The sequence below is a fragment of the Leopardus geoffroyi genome, chromosome D1, assembly GCF_018350155.1.
Source record: "Leopardus geoffroyi isolate Oge1 chromosome D1, O.geoffroyi_Oge1_pat1.0, whole genome shotgun sequence".
NCBI classification, from domain to species: Eukaryota; Metazoa; Chordata; class Mammalia; order Carnivora; family Felidae; genus Leopardus; species Leopardus geoffroyi.
In genome coordinates, this window is record NC_059329.1 from 25,249,449 (window position 1) to 25,262,508 (window position 13,060).

General features: G+C 48.0%; 1 long non-coding RNA gene across 1 annotated transcript; it reads right to left on the reverse strand.

Annotated features, from left to right (window-relative positions):
* Positions 1-248: 248 nt before the first annotated feature.
* Positions 249-4,851, reverse strand: LOC123600916. The gene is made up of 3 exons (XR_006713877.1): positions 3,874-4,851; positions 1,636-2,447; positions 249-1,258 (listed from the first exon to the last, which is right to left on the reverse strand). It is a non-coding gene; the product is annotated as an uncharacterized LOC123600916 (long non-coding RNA).
* Between the last annotated feature and the right edge of the window lie 8,209 nt (positions 4,852-13,060).

Below are 13,060 nucleotides of genomic sequence, written 5' to 3' on the forward strand. Positions count from 1 at the left end.
GTATCTGAGCCTAATACTTAATTGCATTTACATATAAACACCAAGGATCTCATTTTCATACAGTTTTAAAACATGGTTTTATGTGTTTAGAGTTTTCCATAAATGCCACTGTTATGTAATTCAAGGGAAGTTTGCATTTTGGCTTGTATGGAAATTTAGCAAGCTCTGTTAATCATTCTGAAAAGTCCTATTTCCAATGGCAATACCACTTATGGCCTTTGAACGCCCATTGCCACACACTCGTCAGATGTAGAATCATCATTTCAAATATTTACTCCATAAACCATTTTCCAGGAACTTCTTTTCTCCAGATTTATTCAACCCACTGATCTACCCTGATCTTATCAACAGGCTAAACACCCTCAATTACACTCATTAACGTGGCCTACAATTTTTATTTACATGTTCATGTCCCAGCTTTTAAACCGTGAATTTCCTTAAGAACAAAGACTATGCCTTATTCATTCTGATATCTTTAACATCTTGCAAGGTACCCAAAATGGAGAAAGTACTTAGGACATGTTTAGTGAGCATATGAATTCATCCTTGCGTTTGTCTTCTGACAAGTATTTATTTAGCATTTACCGTGTGTATCGCTTCTCGGCCTCTTGGTTAAGATCAAGTGTAGCATATACCGTGTATAAAATAATGCCAGATGGTAGGAATATTTCAGGGAGCAAATCAAATGTGGTCTCTGATCTCATGGGGCTTAAACTCTAATCAGAGAGAGAAAAAAGTCTTATTTACACAATTTTTAGTTCTGATAAGCATTGTCATCCATTATACAGTTGACAAGTATAAGGTGCTATGAGAGTGGATAAAGGGAGAACCCGATTTAGGCTCGAAGAGAAATAGGAAATGATATTGAAGTGTATCAGCTACCTACTGTTGCATAAGAAATCAACCCAAACTTAGTGGCTTAAAATAACCACCATTTATCATTGCCCACAAGTCTGTAGATCAACTGAAAGGTCCTGTGGGTCTGGCCCGGGCTCTGATCTCAGCCAGGCTTCCTCGTGAGTTTGTGGCCCGGGTTGGTTGGTCTGGGATGGCCTCAGCTATGATCCTCCAGGAGGGCAGACCAGGGTCATTCACATGGCGATGGTGGGGTTCCAGGATAGCAAGCAGAAGCCTGCAAGGCTCAGGCTCAGAACTGGCACAACATTTCTTCTGCAGGATTCTATCGATTAAGGCAGGCTGCATGCCCACCTCAGATTCAAAGGGCAGGAAAAGAGAATCCGGCTCCCAATGGAAAGAGCTGCAAAGTCACATGGCAAAAAGTGCAGCTAGAGGAGGGGTGGAGAATTATGGCCATTTTTGTGATCAGCTGTATCAAGTTAAGACCAGAAGAACAAGAAGGAGGCAACCAGACAGACGGAGAAGAGAATTGTGATCGGCATGTAAAGACCCTAAGGCAGAAAGAAGCATGAACGTTCCCAGAAGTCAAGAAAGCCAGAGAGGCAATGTGCTGAGTGAGAGAAAGAGCTGTATAAAAGGGGGCTGGTAAGGAGGGAGGGACCACATGCCAAAGAGCCATGTAATATAGCCACGTTAAGAGCCTGGGCCTTTCTCCAGGAATATATTGTTAGCACAAGAGGGACATGTTTAGAGTTTATACATATATATCTCTCTTACCTTATGAGTGGACCACATCTCAGATGAGTTAAATTAGTAGCTCTGGGACCAGGTACCTGCAGTAGTAAAACTTTCCCAGGTCATTCCAAGATGCAGGCAAGGTGGAAACTCTCTGTGTTAGAGAGAGGCAAGACGTAGGAAGTTATTACCACCTGCTGTCTAGGTGAGAGATGATCGTGGCTTGAATTAGCATACTTAGTGAACGGAGGAATGATGGATTAAATGAGTGAGTGAGTGAATGAATGAATGATTAAATGAGTGAGTGAATGGACAATTAAATGAGTGAGTGAATGAATGAAATCAAACCTAAGTGAGAGGTCTAGGATCTACAGTAAAACTGCTTTGTTTCAAGCCACAGCTCCATCACGTACCAGCTCGGTGACCTTGGACGCCCTACCGACTCTCTCTGAGCCTTCCACATCTTCGTGTCCAAGATGAGGAGAGCAATCATACCTGCCTGTGCGATGTGTTATGAGAACTAATGAGGTAATCCTCCCAGGGTATCGAACGCTGTGCCGGGGGCACGATAGGCACGCAGTAAACGTTAGCCACCGTTACAATCGTCGGTAAACGGATTATATCTGCAGCAGTGCGTCGTCTCATGCAGTGAACAGCTTCATCCCCAACAGTCTCCCAGAGGACACTCTATTCCAATTGCAACTGTGCTGTGCAGCCCTGAGTTTGCTCATGTGGTTGCGATTAAGCCAAGGCGTGAGCTGGGACCAGATATTGTCCACTTCTGCTTGGCGTGCTGTCGACCCCCAGGCTGTTCCTCCTCGGGTCTCATGCTCTGTCATCTGGCTTCAGCCCATCTGGGGGAGGACAGGGAGAAGCCAGACAGCCGTGAATCTTGCTGTCTGCTCGCGATGTCTGCTGTCTAGGGAGGTCTAAGAGGAGCTCCTGTCAGGGGAAATGTATGGCTCGGTAGCAGAGGCAGATGCCCTTTGGCTGTGCCAGAGCTCAGGGTCAGCTGAAATCCTTCCAGAGACAGCAGGGCCCAGTTGGGGCCTGGCTTTACCACACACTCCTGTGGAACTCAAGGTGATAAGCAAAGGGGAAAAGGAGGCTGCTGCAGCCTGAGCCAGAGCTGTTTCTGTGCGTGTGCAGCTGGGGACGGGGGTACAGCTCAATTCACAAGAAAGAGGTGATCTTGCACCATTCTATGTAAAGAACTGTTTCGACTAAATTACATGTTTTAAGGAGGCTTGCACAGAAGCTAGAACACTGAGCTATCAGAATGGCGATGGCGGTTGTCTCTGAGTAGGAAGATTAGGGATGTTTTCATCGTCTTCACCCTTGTTCTTGATATTCTCATGGGTTACCAATAAACCCGTATTTTAATACCCCTCCCCCCCAAAAGGTGGACATTTAAAAATCAAATGTCAAGTGTGACAGGGGTTTGCCCTGCATTCTTCCTGGATTGATGAATTGCTCTTTATAATTCTAGAGTGCAGTTCTGTAGAAAAAAGGTTTCACTCCCAACCAATCCCAATTTACTCCATTTGGGTGTATTGGATAAATATGTGACCCCCAACAAAGCAGACACACAGTCTCCCTGCCCTTCCCCCCTTAGGCCTCCTCTCCATCAGCCCTTGACACTCAAGATTTGCTGTACCCGTTCCTTAGGGCTCAAGAGCCCGGTTTATGGTGTAAGAGGTGAATTGAATGTAAATCAGACACGTCTCAGTAATGTAAGACTTACCGGACCCTCAACTCAAGCTCATCATCTCTCAAATGAAGATAAAGCTAGTATCTGTTTCACAGGCTGTTTGTGAAAATTAAGTGAGATACTAGATACAAAGCACTTAACAGTGCCTGGCATACGGTGACATTTAAAGAACGATTATCCCTAGCCCAGTCTCTCTCGCTATAACACACGTGACGTTGACTGTAATCGCTGGGCTCTGGTCGGTTGCCCGCTAGGAAATATAAACACGAAATAAAAACTAAGTCAAATAATAAAAGCAGGCCAGTTTTTATTATGCCAGTATGTGCCTTGGTGACATCACGTCGGTGGCATTGGCAAACACCAAGTGTTTTCCGAGGAATCTGAGTGCAGAGGACCTGCCCCAAATATCTCCCCACCTGATAAGATTTCCTGCCTGAAACTGACGGTGGTTAGGAGCAGAGCTTTGAAGACAGACCTTGGTCCACGCCCTCTTTCCCCTCCTGATAGCTGTGGGACTTGAGCAAGCGGCTCTGAGGGTTTTTATCTCTCCCGGGGGTAATGACACCTACCTTGGAGAGCTGAAGGGCACGTACTGTGGTCTGTGCTGTCGTCTGGCATGTGCCCCAGAACCACCCCAGGGGCTTCCTCACTTCTCTCGGGCTCTGATCCCACGGCGACTTCTTGGCAGGCTTTCTCGGCTCACCCTGCATAAAACAGGGGCTCTCCCCCACCTCCGACCCTGCTGAACTTTTCGCCAGTGTTCTTACCTGCACCTGAAATTTCACACGCATGTACTAATCACCTCTCCGGATTTCAGTACCACGAGGACAGGGTGGTTGCATGTTGTATTTGATGCTTTACTAATACATGGCATGTAGCAGACACTCTATATGCATAAAGGACTGGATTAATTAACTAATTTTGTCAAGGAGAGCAGGATCTTTGAGAAAGGAGGATAGACGAACACCACAGCACGATGTGGGAAGAAGTCCTGATTGGTCTCAGTCAATAATTACTCACTGATACAACACTGGCCTAGGACATTGCTCTCGGGGCCTCAGTTTCCCCATCTCTCAAATAAAGACTATACTGTACTTACCTCAAACAGCTGGTTGAAGGATAAATTTCAACCGTGGAAACACATCTGCCTTAAACACTGTCAATCACCACACAAAAATGAGAGGTTAGCATCATTTATTTCAAAAGAACACAGCAGTGTATTTCCTGGGTGACACCCTAAAAAGAGAAAGAAAAAAAAAAAAGGACCAGTCAGAATGGGACAAAGGAGAACGTTTCATTTGGGATCAGTGTCTGGTCTGAAACCTTGCTGCCTCTACCTGAGTCACCCAACGCTCCCTCACTCCCTCAGCCCAGCCTCACAGCTGCATCGACATTGCTGAGAGCTGGTCTCTGGAAGCCTCCATCCGCCCTCGCCAGCAACGCGCCTTTGGCACATCCAGCCCAGGGTTAGTAATGGGATACAGAGCTTCTCGCTGGGCGAAGCAGGGTTTACGTCAGGAGTTGTCGCTTCCTGGTGGTTGCCTGGTGACCCTAATGGAAAATGAACTGTGGCAACAATACCACAGAAACCACTCCCTCAGCTGGCGAGCTCCTCGGAAAGCCCTAGTGCCATGGGAGGGGGAGGGGGCTGCTTCCAGATGACTTGTCACGGGGCGCCTCTGTGTAGGCGGTGGTGGTAGGGATAGGCAGACAAGTGCGAGGCCCAAGGAGGGCCGGGCCCACAGCATGGCTCTCCTTCCTGCCTGATTTGCTGCTCATAAAGGAAGGGACCCTGCACAATCCTTAACGCTGGTCCCAGGCCCAATTTTAGAGAAAAGCACACACATGCAAAGTTCTGTCAGTGCTGACGCTCCATAGCTCTGACAACAGGTGAGGAGACATTCTGAAGCTCTGATGAGGCCCTCTCTCAGACCCATTGCATTGAGAATTAGAGTCGCCATACAGGAAAGGCCGGGCCCACTCTGTGAAGCGACCCAGCGGAGAGAAGCCCATGCACCAGGACAGGAGGAAGCTTTCTGGTTGCATGGCCTGGAGGAGAGAACACCCGGAGGAGGGTAGGACACTAGTTAGCCACGAAAGTATGTGGTGCGTGCCATTATCGGGAAAATAAATTACACGGTGCATTGAAAAGACCTTGAGCCAGAGCCAGACCTGACGACATGCCAACTTCTCAAAAGTGTGCAGATATGCTCTCCCGTGTGTTGGAGATGCTCTCCCATTCTTGTCTCATTTGATCCCAAGGTTATTACGATTATATTTGTAGGTATTAAAAGTCTTGATTTAGCGATGAAACCGAGGCCCAGAGAGATTGAACAATTTGTCGGAGGGTCACAGGGCTACTCAGAGAGTCAGGACTGGACACTCGCTCTTCTGATTTTAAGTCTCGTGGTCCTTCCCTAACGCCATATCACCACTCCCCAAAGAAAATTCTTTCCCATCACCACACCGCACTCTTTCCCTATTCTATTCCCCTTCCCTCAATATCTGACAAGCAATACGCCCCATTCCAATGGTGGCTTAGTCTCACCTTGATGAATCAAGAGCAAATATTATGGATTTATTCATTCAGTCAGTCACTTATCCATCGAACCCCCTCTTTTTTTTTAGTTTTTTAATGTTTATTTATTTTTGAGAGAGACAGAGCATGAGCAGGGGAGGAGCAGAGAGAGAGGGAGACACAGAAGCCAAAGCAGGCTCCAGACTCTGAGCTGTCAGCACAGAGCCCGACGTGGAGCTTGAACCCACGAAACCGTGAGACCACGACCTGAGCCGATGTCGCCACTTAACAGTCTGAGCCACCCAGGCGCCCTTATTTTTTGAGGCAAATTTCAGGCATCAAACCAGGTGCTGGAGATGCCAGAGCAAACTTAGGGATTCGTTCCCGATCCTCAAGGAGCATAGATTTATTTACCCCTTGAAACGATAGATTCACAAATAAGCCACAGCAAATACCCACTTTTGGGGCTCCCCATTACTACGCCTGCTGTATTTGGAAAAAAACATCATCTGGATAAATGGATAAAGAAGATGTGATATAAATATATATATATATACATATATATATATATATACACACACACACAATGGAGTATTACTCGGCAATCAAAAAGAATGAAAACTTGCCATTTGGAACTACGTGGATGGAACTATGATGCTAAGTGAAATTAGTCAGCAAAAGACAAAAATCCTATGACTTCACTCATATGAGGACTTTAAGAGACAAAACAGATGAACATAAGGGAAGGGAAACAAAAATAATATAAAAACAGGGAGGGGGACAAAACAGAAGAGACTCATAAATATGGACAACAAACTGAGGGTTATCGGAGGGGTTGTGGGATGGGTAAGGGGCACTAAGGAATCTACTCCTGAAATCATCGTTGCGCTATACGCTAACTAATTTGGATGTAAATTTAAAAAAAGAAAAAAAAATCATCATTTCATGCCATCCTCTTCTGTTCAAACAACTGCCCGAGCAGCAGGTCCCCAATCCAGCATCCGTCCAATGAAAAGGTTACGAGATTCCGAAAAATAACAAGTAATATTGTCTTGATTCATATTTTTGTCTTAGGATCGAAAAGACTTTTGCTGAAAGTATTTCAATGAATGTGTTACCAGCACTTACATAATGGTCTGAGCGCAGTGAAGAAAAAGGCTGAGAACACAGCTGAGATCAATCCCATTCATGAGCAAATGAGTCAGGGAGACCCTGCCAGGAGTTCCACCCTCCCTGTCTGCCTCGGGCCTCCCGAGTTTGGAGCGATCCTCAGGTTTCTGGGTGCTTCAGTTCATTTGTACTTGGCTGAAGACTGTTTCCTGTTTCTAAGAAAAGACTCCTCGGATGTCTTACGAGGTCCCTTGGACAGCAAGTCCTGCTGGCCTAGGCATGGCCCAGGGGTAGCAGGGGTGGGGGTGAGGGGAGTGAGGGGGGGGTGGTTAGGAAGCTCCACAGGCAGGGGTGGTTCTCATTAACCCCCTGCAGCCCGAAAGGCGTCCTGGGATTCACAGAATGAGGTTATTACGAATATTTGTCAGACTGGCTGAAAAATGAAGAGACGCGTAGGCCTGGGCCAAATATGCCCAAGCTGGTCGAAGAACATCTGGATTTGCTGAGCCTAAACCGAAAGACAGGACATGATGAGGCCCACAGAAAGGGACAGGTGCGCCTCGCACCTTCCGGCCCTGGCGTGGACGCCACCCCCTCTCGGGCCAGGGCTCCCCCTCTCCCTCCGGCCTGGGCTCCCTGCTTCCAGCTCTGTAGTCCTACAAATGGCTTTTCCAGTCATGCCTCAGGCTGTTACCATGGAGGCAGCTGTTAGGGCAAAACAAAGCTGTCCCATCGTCACCCTGTGGCTCGCAGCCACATGTGGAGGGGAGCCATCCTGCGGCCACGGGCCTCGGTGGGGCGCAATCGGGACCGCGGGCAGGGGTGTGGGGGTGGTGGCGGGAACGAGACCCCGTGTCGTAGGCAGGAAAGCCCACGGGAGGGTGGAGCCGAGCCTCCTTGCTGCAGGGAGACCATCAGCTGCCTGGTCTCCTCCTCCCCCCACCAGCCCCAACCCCGCCCTGGCTGGACTCTTCTAACCTAACGGATGGCTAGCCACAATTTTTGTTTTTATTTTCTTTTGCTTTATTTTTTTTAAATAAAATTTATTGTCAAATTGGTTTCCATACAACACCCAGGGCTCATCCCAACAAGTGCCCTCCTCCGTGCATGGCTAGCCACTATTAACAGCATCACCGGACGGGACTTACAGAGGTTTTTGATGGGAGAAACAATGCACCGAAGGTTTGTAAACGCAGGCTCTGGAGTCAGAGCTTCCCCAGGGTTCAGATCCCGTCTCCGCTGCTTACTAGGGGTATGGCCTTCCTAAAACCACTCAGGCTCCCTGAAGCCTCAGTTTCTCAATGAAGACAATAGCACATCATCCCCGGTCGGGTTGTTAGGATAATCAGTTGAAATACTGTTGGTAGTTCCCTCCTGATGGAGCTCCCGGTTTTCGCTCTTGCCTCGTTCGGATTCTTATCGACCAAGAGCCAGAAAGCTCTTGTTAAAATGTGAATCAGATTATGTTGCTTCCCCCTCTGAAACACTCCAGTGGCTTCCACCGGCAATAAGAGTCTCACCGTGTCCCACAAGGCCAGACCCGCTGGCAGCCCCATAAAGGCTCAGCTCTTGTCCCAGCCCCACTCATGGATCTGCTCCAGCCCCCCCCCCACCCCTCCCCGGGACCTCTTTCCGCTCTTCAAGTTCGCTTCTGCCTCAGGACCTTTTCGCTTGCTCTTCTCTCTACCAGGAGCACCTCTCCTGTATCACGTGGTTGGCTTCTTGGTCGGTCTCTTCCACCTCAGCACAGAAGTCAACTCCTCCGAAGGCGACCATCTATAAAAAACTGCCATGTGGGGCGCCTGGGTGGTGCAGTCGGTTAAGCGTCCGACTTCAGCCAGGTCACGATCTCGCGGTCCATGAGTTCGAGCCCCGCGTCGGGCTCTGGGCTGATGGCTCAGAGCCTGGAGCCTGTTTCCGATTCTGTGTCTCCCTCTCTCTCTGCCCCTCCCCCGTTCATGCTGTCTCTCTCTGTACCAAAAATAAATAAACGTTGAAAAAAAAAAAATTTTAAAAACTGCCATGCTCCCCACCCCCAGAGACTCTCCACCCCATTTTCTGTAGCATTTACTCATAGCAGTCATTAATGTCTGAAATTGTCTTCATTATTTTTGTGTAATTGTTTACTGTCTCTCCCCTCCAGGAGGAAGTAAGCCCCAGGAGAGCAAGGATTTTGTTTTCAACTGTATTGCCAGTTCCTACAACCGTGCCTGGCACGTAATGAGCACTTAAATAAATATAGCTTATTACATTCCATTATTTAGTGCAATGTCGGTTAAATAAATATTCGCTGCGTATATTATTAACTAATAGTATAGGATATACGTATCATTAACTAATAACATATTACCTTGTTTTGAATAGTGATAATAGTCTCCTCATACACAGAACAGTCCCTTACAGATTCACAGGACATTTGACCTTCATACCTCACTTGCCTTACAAAAAGCCTACAAAATGGCGGGCATTACTTTCACTTGCAGGTGGTGCTGGAGGAGACTGGGCAACGTGCTGGACTTGACGCCAGGCCTTCAAACTCCAGGACAGAATTTCAACCACCCATATGATCTGCCTTCAGACGACATCACCTCTCGAACCAGGAAAAAATCATGCCTGTCCTGTTCGGGAGGCCTCCCACCTGAAGTGAGGCGAGGTGAGGATGTCAGGGCCTGTGGCAGACAATGGTGGGAGGACCCTCTGGCCACCTTCAAATCTCAGTTCCCTCCTCCGCTGGGAAGCGCGGACATCTTGGTTGGCACATCATTGTCTGAGGCAAAGATAACTTCCACCTCAACAGCTTCCTCCCGGCCACACACCCCCTCTTCCCCTGGCCCTGGTCTGTTTAAGGCAGTTAGAAGATATGCAAATCAAGGCCTGGGAGAGCCTACTGTGGGCTCTGGGGCCCCAAGAATGCAGAGCTTGCTTAAAGGTCACAGCTGAGGGAAGAGAGTTTGGAACCCCCTCGCCCACTCTCTCCCTTCTCTGCTCTCCAAAAGGTCAATAGGGGGTTCCCCATCCAAGTGCGGAGCACTGGGGCCAGAGGAAGAGTGGAGGCCCTGGGGCTGTAGCCTTTGTGCAGACTGAGGAAAGGGGGCATTCCCTTCCTCACAGTGTGGGCCACATTCATAAAAACAGTCGAAATAATAACAATGCAGTCCCCTGCGCAGGGGTGACGGCCTATGAGGTACCCTACTGGGCTCTAGGATATTGTGGAAGGACCCAATTCCCTCTGGCTGAACTGGTTGATCCCAGGCCCTTCTTGGTTGGCCCAGAGGTGAGAACCCTCATCGCCATCACCGTTTTCTGTCATGCTCAGCCTTCTCATTCTTCCCATCATGTCAGAGTGGGAGGGGTCGGTTGGAGGGATGGAATCACCTCTGTCTTCTCTCCTTTCCTTTGGATTTGCCCAAGGAAAGTTGTATCCTGGCATTTCCGGTAATATGAATACCCCATGCCACGTTCTCAGTAGGTGACGACGGCTAAGTTTTCCGTTCCCACCCACATCCAGCCACTGAAGTGGAACTAACACCAGCACTAAAACTAGAGATTTTGCCGGTAACTATTCCTGGGAAGATGGAAAAGAAAGATACTAAGCTTCCGCGGAGCCCTTGTTGTCTTAGCAAATACCCAAATACCAGTGTGGGTATGAGTTCAAGTGGCAGGGACATGCCACATGACACTAGAAGGACGTTCCGGGCTACATGTTGACACATGTCACAGAGATCTCAGTTTCCAGAGAAGCAGCAACCCCAGCTGGGGTGAGTATACACTCCAGTCAATCAGCTAGGGCGCAAATAAACTCAACCACTTTAGTTGCAGGAATCTCATAGGCAAACGGGGGTAATCAGAGTGCTTTCCCTTTAGCATTGTTGTGACAATTAAGTGACATAATTTTGTGCAGTGTGATTGGCACGGAGCCCGGCACATACTTGACCAATGCTGTCGTTGCCATTACTATTATCATTCAGTCGAGGCTACGTGCGATGCTGGATTCAAACGTGTTTGTGCGTTTCGGTCAAATTCGTAGTTGAGGCCATCCAAAAATGTTTATTATTATTAGCCGGGGGAGGTCTCCGAGAGAGGACTCATTCAAAGGAAAGTTGGAGGTAGGTACAGCTATAGTGAATTATTTCAGTAGCAAAGCTTTAGCCAAACAAGGCTGTGGGGAGATTCTCAGATGTTCCTGTAAATAGAATCAAGGCCCTTCTAATGGGACCTCCCACCTTAGTGTATGGTAGGGGTGATGGAGGGGGTGTCATCTGTTCATTTTAGCTCAGACACTCAAACCCTCTCCCATTGCCCTCAGACTCTGGTGTTAGTCATTTAGCCCTTAGTATGAATTCCATCAGGCTCTTAGCTCTCCCGCACAGCTGAAGCATTGAAAACTCATTCTCTGGGTCAAGTGGAAGTTTGCAGCAAATGTTGTATAAAGCAGAAGGTTCTTCCTTGAGATCCTAAAAGACATGGGAAAGGCACTTGTACAACGAGAACTTTGAGTCCTCGGCTGTCAGGAATGGTCTCAATTTCAAATAATCTCATCTGTTATTCTCGCCACCCATCCATTTTTTTCTGGAAACTACATTTCCCAGGCTTTTCCTCACACTTGGATGTGGTACAGAAATCCTTTATTATACCATGTGAGTCTCCAATTAATCTGGCAGAGGGGGCCAGTTCATTAACGGAAAGAACTCTAGATGAGAATCAGTTCTGCTTTGAGTAGAAGACTTTGATGGACTAAGAAGTGGAAGAATTCATGGAACATAACTCAAAGCAAGCGCTATACCACAAAGGCCCATTCTAGACCATTTCAAGGCCTCCAGAAAGACCCACGAGTCCCTGAAGTTTCAGTAAAAACCTCCCTGCGAGAACGATGGAGTTCATAATAGAGAAATACATTAACAGCATCCCTTGGGAATCTTAAACCGAAATCTACTTAGTCCTAACACAGCATCACTTGAATTTTAAAGGCTGATGAAACAGAGACCCGGGGTGAACCATCTATGCAGTTTCAGTGTCCATCAGAGCGATCAGACTGGCATTTGATTGTGCTGACAGGTTCGTCTGTGATCGTCTTAGCCCATGGAACCCATTGCCCCACCCTGGCTCTCCTCGAAAGTCGACATGAAACGGCTTAATAAGTAGAAAGAGGCTTCACTTTAACAGGCAACTGTGTTACAGAGAAACTCAGTTTTACCACCGGCCCTACTGAGATTCCACAAACGGCATTTCCTATTACTTGGTTTTCATGCTCTCACAGTCTCTGCCTAGCTCTGCTCTAATTTGGCCACCACTCCAAGCCATCTGGGTGTGCTCTCCCTGCCCCTGTTGACTTTCTTGTGAAGTCTGTGGGCGGGAGGCAGGGAGAGGGGCCCTGGCACAGACCTGGCCTCTGCTGAGACTTTCTCATGGAGAGACACCCCTGTGCTTAGCCGGATGGGGCAGGCGGGTGCGGGGAGAGTTATCGAGGCTCAGCCTCCTAGAGATTTTGACTTTCTGAGTCCTACTGAAAGCTGCAAGAAAGGATCTGAGCCATAACCTGGACTCTCTCTCTCTCTCTCTTTCTCTCTCTCTCACACACACAGAGGCACGCACACACACAAATATGCACCGCCCCCATCCCTTCACTCCCCACTCACTGTATGGAGAAACAAGGCAGAGATATCCCACGCCTGGCTTTCTTTACCAGCCCTCGCCAGCCTCTGCTGGATTTAGCTCTTTCCAGTGAGAAATGAGCCCTAAAGCCCTAGAGCCTTCTTGGTGATTTACCGAGAACTGTACTTCCACATGGGCTTTCCGGCTGCAACCAACCCCAAAGAGTCAGAGGGAGGAAGAGGGAGAAAATCATAAATGGATAGTAAGATGAGAAACAGATGTTTGGAGCCTTCACTGGCAGGGAATTCTCCACCTCAACCTCCTCTCTTCATGAGATTAGATTAGAGATTAGAAGTGCCCTCTTCATGAGGGCACTCTCTTGCTCTATGTCTCACCTTCCTCCCAACCACCACCCCCAACTGCTACTCCATCTTGCAAGGGTCTTGTGGGCAACCTTGCCATGTGGGTATCTACCTTGTTAGGTTATTTCTTTCTGAATTTAGCCAGAATGAATGAATGCTTGGTTCTCTGACCGT